This window comes from Homalodisca vitripennis, chromosome 3 (assembly GCF_021130785.1).
Source record: "Homalodisca vitripennis isolate AUS2020 chromosome 3, UT_GWSS_2.1, whole genome shotgun sequence".
NCBI lineage: Eukaryota > Metazoa > Arthropoda > Insecta > Hemiptera > Cicadellidae > Homalodisca > Homalodisca vitripennis.
Window position 1 is genome coordinate 120,160,797 of NC_060209.1, and position 9,762 is coordinate 120,170,558.

At 30.5% G+C, this 9,762-nt stretch overlaps 1 long non-coding RNA gene across 1 annotated transcript; it reads left to right on the forward strand.

Moving 5' to 3' along the window:
- The first annotated feature begins 1,886 nt into the window (after positions 1 to 1,886).
- On the forward strand, positions 1,887 to 8,811 carry LOC124357435. The gene is made up of 2 exons (XR_006921944.1): positions 1,887 to 1,980; positions 8,699 to 8,811. It is a non-coding gene; the product is annotated as an uncharacterized LOC124357435 (long non-coding RNA).
- The last annotated feature ends 951 nt before the right edge of the window (positions 8,812 to 9,762 follow it).

A 9,762-nucleotide genomic window follows, 5' to 3' on the forward strand; every position in this document is an offset into this window, starting at 1 on the left:
CTTGGGTTCCTGTGTAAAAACTAAAACCTATACAATAACTTTTGTAAGGTACGACTCTCAAATCTCACACTAGAAATTAGAAACAGAATTTATAGTATAACACTATAACAGTGATGGAATAGATGTAAACAAACAAGGATCAAGATAAAGAATAAAACAACAATAATTTAAATGAAAGAAGATTCACGGCACACTTAATTCCAATGTTTGGATTATGTTAATGCTCCCATGATTTGGTACAGTTACTTATACTATATTTTATTTTGGAGGTAAAATTAATTCTCTATGAAAAAGTTCAACACAAGTTTAAACCTGGAGTATTGGGAGGAAATACTTATTCAGAAATCTATGGTTCAAATTTTGGGCATCAATAAATACTTGATATCTTAATCAGTGCAATAAAAAACTGTTTCTGCCTACCCACGTGTATAGCTGATGAAGAAATTCAATTCAATTCAAAACAGCTTTATTCACTTGGCATATACACATATATACAAGAATAGTGTCAGGATTAATTTATGTTCTTACTAGATTAGAGAAAAACAACAGAAAAAGGTAAGTCTAGGTGGTCAAATACAATTACGTGACAAGCTAGTAAAATGCTGTATGTAGCGGATCCTTGAAGGGTTAAATTACATTTTCGTGTATTGAACTACTTCGTTAGTGTAGTATTTTTCATTCCTTTCAGTTATGGGGTGCTTAAATGTGGTATGCGAGTGCTTAGCGCCTCAAATAACCAGCTCAGGGATTTGAACTCGAGTCTTGGTTTAAACACGGCATTTCGATTTGCTATCAAATTATAAAGAAACACATTCTTGCATGTGGAAAGTTATTAATTATTAGTTACCGTACAGGCTTTTGGCATTTATTGTTCTTTTTCTAATGAATTATTTATTATTCTTCCTTTAAAATTAAAATTGGTAATCAATTGTTGCATGTCCCGTATTCTTATTAAATAGGCAAAATATATTTCAACTTAGAATTAACTGCATGTTATTGCCGACAAATTATCAGCTTCATTTTACTATAACTTTTGCTCTTTAGTTTTAGGTATAGAATAAGTCTTTAGTTGTTAGTGCTGACTACCGCATTGAATTCATTTAAAATTGTTTTGTATAAATAGATTGTCCGTTGGTGAATAAATACATAAAATAATTACCTGGATCTAGCCTGCTAGAAAACCAAGATGGAAACGAATGGAAGCAGGGTGAAATGTTTGTTTCTATTATTTTGAGCAAGATCATAACGAAACTTAATCTTCCAACTTAATAAGAAGACGGTAACGGCAAGTCACAACCCTTCCTAATACTTTTAGACATTACTTCAAATCGATATTCCTACGCATTGGTCAATACTAAAATTAGTATCGTGAATTACGTTTATATCCTTGTTGGCTAGCACAGAAGACCATGTAGTATTAACAATATGTCGTTATTGATAATTCTTAATAATAAATGAATTCTTAATGTTTATGTTTTAAAGTAATAATTAGTTATATAAATGAATATAACATATATAAAACAGCAATACAGTATAAGCTAGTAACTAAGTTTATTTAGTTCGTACCAAAAGTTGATAAAGGAATAAACTCGTAATGAAACGTAATTTAAACCTTTAAATAAATAGTTTTTATTTTATTAAATAACTGAACTATGAAACAAATCATTCATTAGTGAGCAACAAAGTTTATAATTTACTTTACTTGTTTTCTAAACAAAATTTTCTAAAAACGTCGCCGAAGTTCGTTAGATAATATTTCTGCATTTATGTTATGAATAACTGTTTCACATAAAAATATATATACTTATACAAAGATATATATATATATATATATATATATATATTGGTTCAATTTTGTCATTGTGTTGTGTTGTAAACCGGATGAAGTAATCTCTTTGGTTGGAACGGAAGTTATAAGAGTTGATTGAAGCAGAAGTAGCTCTTTTTCTACCTTCAACGAGGATCTGTGTACCTCTTAAGGTTAGTTGAAAAATTTCGATTCTTATTATTTATATTTATACACCCTTAAATTATTAACCTAGATGATCCATGAGATAAATTTTACTAACTTAAATTCATGTAGTATATATTTACTATTATGTTACAAACACGTAATAGCAGATCAAAGGCATCAGTTTCTTTCACGTGGTGATCTATAATCTTTAGTTCTTAGTTGGTTTGAGATAATTTATATCCTTTATCCTGAAATATATGTGTAATTTATAATTAACTTTTATCTATAATATTTGAGTATTCTGATATGTAGATACTGATTTCACAAGATTAGTAATATTCTGCATCATGCAAGTTAACCCTAAATCTGGTGGTCAGAATGGCTTACCCTTTTTTGTAAACATGCCATTCCTCAGGTAGACTTCGGGAAAGAGACCCTTGGGTAATCAGTTGTATTCAATGCCTAGAAAGACAAAATGTTACGTTTTGAGCTATAGTAATTATTATTTACTTTACTGGTCTAGCCTATTTGTGAAGCAACTGGTATCCCTAGGCTACTTGCAAAAAATTATTTTTTATACTTATTTTCTTGTCAAATCTTTTATTGAATTCATTTATTTTTTTTTTTTATTGGAAAAGCCTTTAACCCTTTCGCTACTAATGTCCAGAAAGTCGGACATTTGTAGAAGTGCCGAGAAATACTAACGTACTGTTACCCTAGGCTAATCGGTTGCACACGTAACTGTCAAGAAATGCATGTCTATAACTGGATGTTTTGTATTTTATTTTTGTCTTATTAATTTTTTTGTCAAATTAATGTTATTTAGTACATACTATGATTGTGAGAAAATGTAAATCAAGGATGCATAATACATACCGTAATATTATCTTATTAATGTTTTTGGTCAAATTACTGTTATTTAGTACTAATCTGATTGTGAGAAAATGTAAATCAAGGATGTATAGGTAATACATAATATTATCAGTATTTCTTCTTTGTTGTTCATTTGGTTCAACTATTAAAATAATTTTGGTGATATTAACGGTCAGACTGGCAAATGAGTTTTGCTCTATTAACCTATTGCTATTGTCCTCCTTAACAAAAGAATTTAAAGTTTAAATCGTCGAAATCACAAATAACGTTACAGAACATTAAAAGAGGAACTAATTTTCTTGTGTGGAATAAGAGGCTTATTTCATTGTTCTATGGATGTCATATGGTCATGTTATGATCGTCAGTCAATCTCTTATTGGTTGCTGCTGATATCAGCCGTTACGCCGTTTTTGGATATATAAAATATCAATAATATTGAAATCAGGGGAATTTAATCTAATTAAAGAGGGTTTTGTTAATTTAGACCTTCTAAGAATTAGTAGTTCATATCAGTCTGACACAAGTGCCTCTGGCTATAAAGGTGGAGCAGCATCAAAGGCGACATATTAAAAACATCCCTTGAGTTAATACCTATCAGTAAAAAATTAAATTGTAAATGGTCTGATAACTAATATATCTGGCCATTACTACTGCTTTATAGGAGACACAACTTGAAAATACATTAATATTGTAAATTCAGTACTTACGTATTATATTGACCACACCTCTACATTTCTCCAAACACAAAAGTTCAACAAAAACAAACATTACCAAACAAAAACTAAACTCTTTATTGAAAAAAAACACACAAAACTTGTTTTTATTCTTGATCACACTCCGCCACCCGAAATGCAGTGATGTCAGCGCAGAGCGAGCAGAATGGATCCCCGCCTTCGGCCGCCACAGACGAACCGCCATGGGTCAATCCATTTCCAAATCCACCCAATAAAAATAAAATTTGTTGCTCAACATTTTTAATTTGCTTAATTTTTTTATTATGAGTTCCCTATGGGTAGAAAATCACAAAACACTATTTGAAAAAATTTTACAAGCCATAGTTTTTTCCTGGCGGCCATTTTAAAATGGCGGTTTTGCAGATTTTTAGTAAAATACGTGGTTTTGCGAAAAGTTTAATTGCCAAGCTATTTTTAAAGATATCAGAATAATCCAAAAACCAGTGTGTTCAGCATAAAATGAACTTCAATTTGACATTATAATAATGTTTCTTTTGTGCAAGAAAGTCAGTCAAAGTTGTTTCTGCAAAATCTCGGAAGAAAATCATCAATTGTTACTTTTTAAGACCATAAAAGTTTAAGAAGGAAAAGAGACTCACAACTAATATTTTATTTCTTTCTTTGTTGAAAACTAATATAACTACCCACTGAAAAAGTTTTAGCCCTGAGAATGCTCTCCTTTTTTTTCTTTTCTAGAGCTTTTCAAAAATGGCCGAAAGCCTAATAATGTCAATTTTCTAGGGTTAATAACTAAAAAGGGACTGAATGAAAATAAATGAAAATTTTACAGAATGTTCTTTATACAAATAGGAATATCTCATAAAAAAATTATGACTGAGACTTAACTACATTTAGAGATATACAGCATTGAATTTCAGTTAAACGCGCTACCCTTTTTCTCGCTTGTGCGGTACCAAGTTAGCAAACAAGGGCTTGTTTAAATCATTATGTTAACAATAAACTTATATTTAATGCTCAAAAAATTATATTCCTTATTTAAACCTACTTAGGATTTACAATAAAAATTATTTAAAACCAGAAAATAATGGTATAAATAAACAAAACTCATAACCACAAAATACCACTTGCCCACTTTAGGAAAAATAATTTGCTTAGGTCTATTATACTGTCAAAATGTATATGCCATTTCAATTTATGTTCTAAAATATAAATATTATTAAATACATTTTATAAAATACATGATGTAAAAATATATGTTAGTACCTGAGGAATATTTTTAAAATAGTAATAGTAAAAGGTGAGTGACTTGTCAGCTGAAGAACAATGTTTGCTAAAATTAAGAATTTCGAAAGAAATTAACTAATATTTGCCACTAACCACAAAGATAAGTATTTAGACAAATACAACCACATTTATGGGAAAAAATGTTGTGGGAATAAATAGAAACTATGTAATGAATTATCATCTTTATTTAATTCGCTGATGAAAATTGCAGCCAATAAGTAATTGAAACCAATGTTTTAAATCTAAATGCACAGAAGAACAATATTATGTGGATACAGTATGCAAGTGTTAGTACAAAAATTGTATCGGTAAGTTAAGTTGAAGAATTATAATTCTTACCTATTGTTCTCACTGTGTAAGATTATGAGTTACTATTTTAAAATATTCCCTATAGTATTCCCTATACTATGTAAAATATTTCCTCGTAACATATATTTTTACATCATGTATTTTATAAAATGTATTTAATAATATTATATTTTAGAACATAAATTGAAATGCATATACATTTTGACAGTATAATAGACCTAAGCAAATTATTTTTCCTAAAGTGCGCAAGTGGTATTTTTGTGGTTATGAGTTTTGTTTATTTATACCATTATTTCTGGTTTTAAATAATTTTTATTGTAAATCCTAAGTAGGTTTAAATAAGGAATATAATTTTTTGAGCATTAAATATAAGTTTATTGTTAACATAAATGATTTAAACAAGCCCTTGTTTGCTAACTTGGTACCGCACAAGCGAGAAAAAAGGGTAGCGCGTTTAACTGAAATTCAATGCTGTATATCTCTAAATGTAGTTAAGTCTCAGTCATAATTTTTTTATGAGATATTCCTACTGGTTATAAAGAACATTCTGTAAAATTTTCATTTATTTTCATTCAGTCCCTTTTTAGTTATTAACCCTAGAAAATTGACATTATTAGGCTTTCGGCCATTTTTGAAAAGCTCTAGAAAAAAAAGGAGAGCATTCTCAGGGCTAAAACTTTTTCAGTAGGTAGTTATATTAGTTTTCAACAAAGAAATAAAATATTAGTTGTGAGTCTCTTTTCCTTCTTATACTTTTATGGTCTTAAAAAGTAACAATTGATGATTTTCTTCCCGAGATTTTGCAGAACAACTTTGACTGACTTTCTTGCACAAAAGAAACATTATTATAATGTCAAATTGAAGTTCATTTTATGCTGAACACACTGGTTTTTGGATTATTCTGATATCTTTAAAAATAGCTTGGCAATTAAAACTTTTCGCAAACCGCGTATTTTACTAAAATCTGCAAAACCGCCATTTTAAAATGGCCGCCAGGAAAAAACTATGGCTTGTAAAATTTTTTCAAATAGTGTTTTGTGATTGTCTACCCATAGGGAACTCATAATAAAAAAATTAGGCAAATTAAAAATGTTGAGCAACATGACCTGGGTGATTTGAAATGGATTGACCCCCCATATGTATTCGGCTAGATAGGAATCAAAGTGTTGTCTGTCCCAAATTTTAATTCGGCCACCCATTACAACAATGCACTGTTAACGCAGACGACAAAAACCAACAAGTACACACAACAATTAGTTACAATCAACGCTATGCACAGCGTAACATGCACTGGCTGTTATCGCTGGAGCGGCCGGTCGCTGAACTTTGACCAGGGGGGATGGGACAGGTATTGGATAAGATAACACCGGACGTCTAATGTGGGCAGTTACCTTAACAACAACCATGCTTCTAAATTACCAAATATGTTAATGTTTTAGAATAATAATAGTGTGGTCGATATAATACGTAAGTACCGTAAATTCAGCTATCCGTAATTTTCTACTATCTTGCAAGAAAAGAAGTTCCCCTTTAAATGGGCTAAAATACATTGTTTGTTATTTTAATACTCTAAAATGACATATGTCTGGTTCAGTAGGACAAGAGCAATAGGTTAATAACACGAATTTTGTTTGCGATGTGGATAAAAATTAATATAATAATAATGCGTATAAATTAAATCAAACTTTCAACAAAGTAATAAATGTATAAAAATAAACTTAAGTTTAATACATGAGAAAACTAACGTAACTATAACTTCGTATGTACTTACATACCATCACATGGTAACTTCTGATCACATAAAAATAGCCTTTCTTGATTTAAAAATCACACAGATTTACACAACAGAACTAATACTCTGACTCTAAAAAAAAAAAAACAATCAATTATAAAGGAATAAATTCAATTTCTTAATATTTTTACTGCTCACGTAATTAATTGGCAATCAAACGTAAAAATATCAAATACCTATATTAGAGTGAACATGCTGTTATTGAATAATATGAGTTGACGTCATTGTTGAAGAGACTGCAAGGACCAGTAGATGGTGCATAACTAAACTGTTCGGACCACAGAACACTCAGATAAGCTATCGGAGACAGATAACGCTGCAAATCATAGGTATCAAGAGCACAGTACACAAATTTACATTTACATTTCAATTATTAACCCTTTACACGCCACTAATAAATCCATAAACTTTCCTATAATACCAAGACAAGTAAAAAATGTTGTTTCTTTAAGTTCAAAGCTAATTTTTATTATAACTAAATTATAAAAAATAAAAGCAAAATAACTAAAAAATAGGGCATTTTACATAAAATTAGCTTAATAAAAAAAAAGAATTATTTGCAAAACTGTTAATTTAAAATAAAATTTCATTTCATTGTAAAATGTAATCAAACTGAAAAGCTTACTTACATTTTACTATTAAACAAGAGAAACAGTTCAAACTAATCACAATACTACTACACAGTTTAGAATAATAACGAGATACGTAGTTGACGCACCCCGCGAGTGAGTGCTCATGACAGCCGAGAAAGTAGTAAAACACACAACTGATATGTTTGGTTATGGCTCTTTAGAAGATGCAGAACTGACGAGCAGGTGATCGGAGGTAGACAAAGGGCGCTCCCGTCCCCCTGCCGCTGAGTGAAGGTCATTTATAAATACTTCCTTGGCAACCTCCAAAATAAGCATGGACCGGGCATTCCGAAGGCCTTTTATGAACTAAAAAACTCTTTAAGAGACATTATCTTTAATATCGGATATAACTGTATTTGGAGTTTCGTTCAAATTCTGTCATACTAATATATCTGTCTACGGCGTGGGTAGAGTTAAAAAAAAAAATTAAGTTGTTTGTGATTTCCACCCCCTAAACCAATTATATTTTTCAGGAGGATGAGCAGAATACAGGTATGTTAATAATGTTGAAATTTTGATAGGCTACTCTTGCCGTTAATCCCAAGGTTTATTCCAAGAATGATTTGGTCACCCTATTTTTGGGCTAGGCTATTAGTCTAGGTGCAGAAAGCCTAAATAATTTTTGAAAAACCTGAATAAAGGAAGTAGTAGTTGTGATCTACCAGTAATAAATGCCTCGACCTATCAGGCAGTGGCGTACATAGAAAATAATTTGTGGGAGGGGGTGACACACTGGGTGGTTTAATAAGTATAAAATACGCTCTACAAAAGGAGCTAGGGAAATTCTTGAGCTTTATGACTACTTAAATCTGCTTAAAACGTAATTTCAGCTTGAACTCTCTGAGCCCCTCCTCCTTATATTATACGCCCTTGCTTTCAGAGAGGTTACAGTGGAGAAATTTCAATGTTCAAACATTAATGATTTGAACAAATATTTTATTCTTATTGTTTGACCATTAAGGAAGAACTTTCCAACAGAAACTATTAAATCCTTTTCTCCTTTATGTTTTCTATATGATGATTACATTATTTTCAGTTTCTTTTCCACCGACTGAAAAATTGCTGTTGAACAAAATATAATCTGATTTGTTGTGAACTAAATTTTGATTTCTCTGTTATATTACAATAGTCTCTTTATAAGATTTTTATTCTGTTGAAGGTAAAAATAAGTCAAAATGACCAACTCCAAAGGGTATCGCCGAGGGACAAGAGACTTGTTCTCTCGCAAGTTCAGGCGACATGGAGTCATCCCTCTGTCTACTTACATGAAAGTGTATAAAGTTGGAGATATTGTCGACATAAAGGTAATTGCCTCATTGTTAATTTATTCAGTTGAACACATCAATAAAACTGTGTCCACATCTAAAAGCAAATGTTAGTTGGGATTATACAATGTGTTAAATTATTATAATATATTTATGTCAATAAACTGTGAGGCAGTAAAATATGGTGATCTATTCAGATGGGTTTATACATTGCAAGGTATGAGCTTCATAAATATATTTGCCTCATTAATTCTCAATGCTGATAACATCATGCTAAGCAAGGTTAGGTCGAAGTTTACCGCAAACAACACAACATTCATAATTGATGGATATTTTTCAGTGTATTATATATATATATATATAAGTAGATAGTAATATGGGGTTCCTGGCGCACTTTCGGAGCCAACCGAAAAGCAATGTAAAATACTGTTCAATGTACCATAAAGGAAGCTGAGAAATAACACAGCAAATCTCAATGAAAAATTAACCGAATCTACAGTCGTTCGTCTCCAAAAGCGATCGGTACATTACTATCTACTCTGTGGAATGAAAAAATTAACCAAATCTACAGCTGTTTGCTTCTACTTTCTTAAGCTGTGCTTTGTAAAATGTTGTCAAATCTGCTACGAATAAAGGATTTATCTTAATAAAATTTAATCAATTTAAAACATTTTTACTAAAAACATACTGTACTTTAATAAAAAACTTTTCTACTAAATAAACAACATGAACTCACCAAGCTCTCTTCAGTTTCTAGCATTTCAAAAACTTACAAAGAAAGACAATTTTAACGAGTTCAACGAATTACCAAAACATTTTAAAGAACAGTTGATACTTTCCTTAAATGATACAGAATTCAAAGAACTTGTAAAGTCTTTTGCAGAAAAAACGTCTAATGGAGTGTTTTACTATCGGCAAAAAACTAAAAAAGTAAGGGATTACATATTTAATATAATTA